The sequence below is a fragment of the Pygocentrus nattereri genome, chromosome 5, assembly GCF_015220715.1.
Source record: "Pygocentrus nattereri isolate fPygNat1 chromosome 5, fPygNat1.pri, whole genome shotgun sequence".
Taxonomy (NCBI): domain Eukaryota; kingdom Metazoa; phylum Chordata; class Actinopteri; order Characiformes; family Serrasalmidae; genus Pygocentrus; species Pygocentrus nattereri.
In genome coordinates, this window is record NC_051215.1 from 24554161 (window position 1) to 24559324 (window position 5164).

The 5164-nt window shown below is 39.3% G+C and overlaps 1 long non-coding RNA gene across 1 annotated transcript; it reads left to right on the forward strand.

The window, feature by feature from the left end:
- The first annotated feature begins 1610 nt into the window (after nt 1-1610).
- Nucleotides 1611-3588, forward strand: LOC119263446. The gene is made up of 2 exons (XR_005130272.1): nt 1611-1848; nt 3438-3588. It is a non-coding gene; the product is annotated as an uncharacterized LOC119263446 (long non-coding RNA).
- The last annotated feature ends 1576 nt before the right edge of the window (nt 3589-5164 follow it).

The window sequence follows — 5164 nt, forward strand, 5'->3', positions numbered from 1 at the left end:
CAGTCACGACTGCATATGTGGACATATTTCTATATTGTGCTCTATTTACACAAAGTTAGGTTAGTTCATCATTTATGTTGAATAGACTCTCCCAAAATTTTACGCTGATGCGCTGACATTGAACCGTGTGCTGCACTGGGTCAGTATGACCAACAGGTCAAAACAAGCTCAAAACAAAGTGACCGCTGTGCCCTGATTGGTGTTCTTGCTTTGTGCTTCTTTCATTTTGACATGTTACGTTTTTATACACACAGAAACCAAAAGGAACGACAGATTTCTCAAAATGTAGTGGAGGAAAAAGTCAGAGATTTGACTTTGAAATGTAGTGCAGTGAAAGTAAAAAGTCGCCAAAAATGGAAAAACTTCAGTACAGATACACAAAAAAACTACTGAAGTACAGTAACAGATTACATTTACTGAGTTACTGTCCACCACTGTTAATTGTAACACTTCTGTGATGTTTTCACGGTTATGAAATGATTAATAGTCTGAGGCCGGAGATGGTGTTTAATCTCAAAGGGGCATTTTGCCATAAACCTGGTTTACAGTATATCGTTGCTATGGGGGCAAAACCTTGTATCTCCATTTTTGTCGTTTTTCATTTTCTGACATCATTTGGGAAAAAAGCCAGTTCTTTGTGTTGGCTCAAAATTTGGTGGTGATTGTACCAACAGAAATGGTCCAAAATTACTTGGAAAAACATTATTTCTCCATTTACTTCCATCGAAAGTCGAGCATGTTTTCCTTGTCCTGTAAAGCTACCTTTTCAGAGATTTTAGTTGTGTACTGTTATCTACGTATATAAGGATTTTTCTGTTGTTTTGAAGAACTTTAGATTTGATGTCAGGGAACATTTCAGGAAAAGATTTTTTTTTGAGACAAGGGCATTAACAAGGGAATTCCACAGATTTTTCATATCTGCACAATTCACACCCTGAGATGTAAAGATCCATTCAGAGTAGTTAGATGTAAAATAGTTTACTGGGGAGAAACTTCGAGTCAATTTCTTTACAGTGGTGGTGAAAGGAACCAGGGGTCTGTGTCTACAACACAAATCTGGACATTTTATTGACTATATAAAACCACCGGTGTGTCTTTTGATATTTTATATGGATTGTTGATGGTAAAATAGAGGAAAGCCCACCCTGCGTGTGCCTCCCCTTCGCTCGCCCCTTGCCATGAAAGGGTCTTTATGTTGAGTCACAATTGGATGTAATAAGTTTCTGTGAGGGAGATTTTGGAGGTGGGCGTGTGGTTCCTGTCACCACCACTGTGAACAGTTCTGATTCTGCAAGTTTCTCTAGAACAGCGTTTCCCACCGAACCGCTCTGAATGACTTTGTTTACATCTTAACCACATAATCATGGAGAGAATTAGAACATTTAGTGGGATTCCCCTTCAAATAAGCTGATGATACACTGATCACTGCTGTAACTAAACAGTATCTTATGAAACAACCTAAATCAGACGACGTCGCGAGTTTCTCTAGAACAGCGTTTCCCACCGAACCGCTCCGAATGACTTCACATGTGCAGAAACTTTGAAAAATCGGTGGACTTCCCCTTTAACGTGTAAGACCCGTTGCCACAGCAACAGCGTTGAACATGAAACCTGTCCCAGAGTATCTACAAACATTGAGCTGAATGCTAAGCCTGGTTTGAAGAGTTAGGCGAAGGTTTCTGGTCCAGAATGGATAACTGTGATTTAGAAAAGCTTTCAGTGGATGGTGTAAAACTCTGTCCTCCGTTCCAGCCCGAAATAACCCTCTATACAGCGACTGTTCCGAGCAACATCAGCACAGTGACACTCGACCTGCTAACGAGCGACTGCGGGGCTTCCTATAGGATAGTAAGTATGCTGCATGCTAACGTGATTTTTTCACTGATTTTACAAAACTGTCTGCATATTTAAGTGGCTAAGATGTAAACAGAGTCATTCAGAGTGTTCACAGTGCAAGCGCTGTAACCTTAGTTGAGATAAAGTAGAGACACCCAAGGTAAAATATTACTCCAGTAAAAGTAGAAGTTCCTCCCTTTAGACCTCAATTTGAGTAAAAGTACAAAAGTATTTGCCTTCAAATGTACTTAAGTATCAACAGTAAAAGTACTAAAAGAGTAATTATGGCTCTGATGTCCTGTTATAATTTTTATAACAAGACTCGCTTCATGAACTCATTTTAGGTGAAAATCCTCCAGTGTCTCTCTTGGTAAACCAGTCTTTTAATAGAAGGTCATTAATTAGTGACGCTGATGTCTATTAAAATGATCATAAGCACAAAACACTGAAGGTAAACAGTTTCCATCAGGGAGAACCGAGTGGCTCTGAAATCACTTTTTACACACAAGCAAAGTTTCAATTTAAGATTTATTTACAACTTAGTTCCAAGTTTAAGTTGAATAAAAACTGGCTTTAAACTCAGGATCACAAATGAGCTCCTTTACTATGTTGATCTGTAGGTCTCTGTTCATAAACATAAACCAGCCCAAACTAATTTACTATAAAATGAAAGTGTTTGTATAAATTCAGAAAAAAGCAGCGTCAGTCACGACTGCATATGTGGACATATTTCTATATTGTGCTCTATTTACACAAAGTTAGGTTAGAGTCCCACTAGTTCGGTATGACCAACAGGTCAAAACAAGCTCAAAACAAAGTGACCGCTGTGCCCTGATTGGTGTTCTTGCTTTGCGCTTCTTTCATTTTGACATGTTACGTTTTTATACACACAGAAACCAAAAGGAACGACAGATTTCTCAAAATGTAGTGGAGGAAAAAGTAAAGTCAGATATTAGACTTTGAAATGTAGTGGAGTGAAAGTTAAAAGTTGCCAAAAATGGAAAAACTTCAGTACAGATACACAAAAAAACTACTTAAGTACAGTAATGAATTACATTTTCTGATTTACTGTCCACCACTGCCAGACGTCCACTTCTACAAGCTCCCTCATAGAAAGTTATTATAGGAAATGGTTATGAATAAACTGCCCGATTTCTGTTTTAGGATAGTTTTGAGAAGATTTTGGACTAAACATTTTGTTTAACTTCATTCATAGTGGAGGGTGTAGGGTATTGTGAGGCAAAATACCCACCAAACAATTTATTTGTTTATTTCTGTTCTAGTATTATGTTCTAGTATTTTACCATCATCAACCTAAATGTGAAACCTCAGAAGACATATGTAGGTGGTTTTGGGTAGTAAATAAAATGGCTACATTAGTGTTGTAGTCATGGTAACCCCTGGTTCCTATCACCACCACTATAAAGAAATCTGAGTATCTGCAAGTTTTTCTTAAGTGAGCCATGTCACATCAGACCACCCTGAATAATTATTTTGGTCACTACTGAGATCCTGATTCTTCTTCTTCTTCTTCTTCTTCTTCTTCTTCTTCTTCTTCTTCTTCTTCTTCTTCTTCTTCTTCTTTCGGCTGCTCCCTTTAGGGGTCGCCACAGTGGATCATCTGCCTCCATCATGCCCTATCCACTGCCTCCTCTACTTTCACACCAATGAGATCATGATTATTGAACATGAAAAATCATTGGCTTTGGACATCATGCATTTATTGAACTTAAAAAAAAAAAAAAAAAACTTTAACAGTGGATTTCCTTGCACTTTAAATACACTATATTTCCAAAACTATTCGCTCGTCTGCCTTCACACGGATGTGAACTTAATGTATAGGGTCTAATATGATGGCAGCCCACCATTTGCAGCTATAACAGCTTCAACTCTTCTGGGAAGGCTTTCCACAAGGGTTAGGAGTGTGTTTATGGGAATTTTTGACCGTTCTTCCAGAAGCACATTTGTGAGGTCATTCACTGATATTGGATGAGAAGGCCTGGCTCACAGTCTCCACTCTAATTCATCCCAAATGTGTTCTATCGGGTTGAGGTCAGGACTCTGTGCAGGCAGGTCAAGTTCTTCAACACCAAACTTGCTCATCCGTGTATTTATGGACCTTGCTTTGTGCACTGGTATACGGTAATGTTGGGACAGGAAGGGCCTGTCCCCAAACTGTTCCCACAAAGTTGGGAGAATGAAACATTAAGAGTTCCTTTCACTGGAACTAAGGGGCCAAGCCCAACTCCTGAAAAACAATCCCACACCATGATCCCCCCTCCACCAAACTTTACACTTGGTGCAATGTACCATTCTCCTGGCAACCGCCAAATCCAGACTTACCCATCAGATTACCAGATGGAGAAGCATGATTCGTCACTCCAGAGAACACGTCTCCACTGTTCTAGAGTCCATTGATGGCGCTTTACACCACTGCAATCGAAGCTTTGCATTGCACTTGGTGATGTAAGGCTTGGATGCAACTGCTTGGCTATAGAAACCCATTCTGTGAAGCTCTCTATGCTGATCTTGAGCTGATCTGAAGGCCACATGAAGTTCAGGAGTCTGTAGCGATTGACTCTGCAGAAAGTTGGCGACCTCTGCGCCCTATGCGCCTCAGCATCTGCTGACCCCGCTCTGTCATTTTACGTGGTCGACCACTTTGTGGCTGAGTTGCTGTCGCTCCCAGTCGCTTCCACTTTGTTATAATACCACTGACAGTTGACTGTGGAATATATAGTAGTGAGGAAATTATACGACTGGACTTGTTGCACAGGTGGCGTCTGATCACGGTACCACGCTGGAATTCCCTGAGCTCCTGAGAGCGACACATTCTTTCACTAATGTTTGTAGAAGCTGTCTGCAGGCCTAGGTGCTTGGTTTTGTACAACTGTGGCCATGAAAGTGACTGGAGCACCTGAATTAAATTATTTGAATGGGTGACTGAATACTTTTTATAAGAGTTTTTAAGAGTGTGTGTGTATATATATATATATATATATATATATATATATATATATATATATACACACACACACACACTCTTAAAAAGATGGTTCTTCAAGGGATCTTAAAAACATTGGTTCTACATACAACCATGAGCACTCAAATAATTATTTCATGCTTTGAGGGGTTCTTTGCATGATGAAATAGTTGTTCAGATTGATGGAGAATGTACTTCATATGGTTCTGTATAGCACCAAAAAGAGCAATCTTTTGTTAAAAGCTTGACATCATAACAATAAAAGAATACTTTTTGGTGCTATACAGAACCTTTTTAAAAATATATCTGTATCAAAACATATACAACGTTTTCCATCAGTCCAAA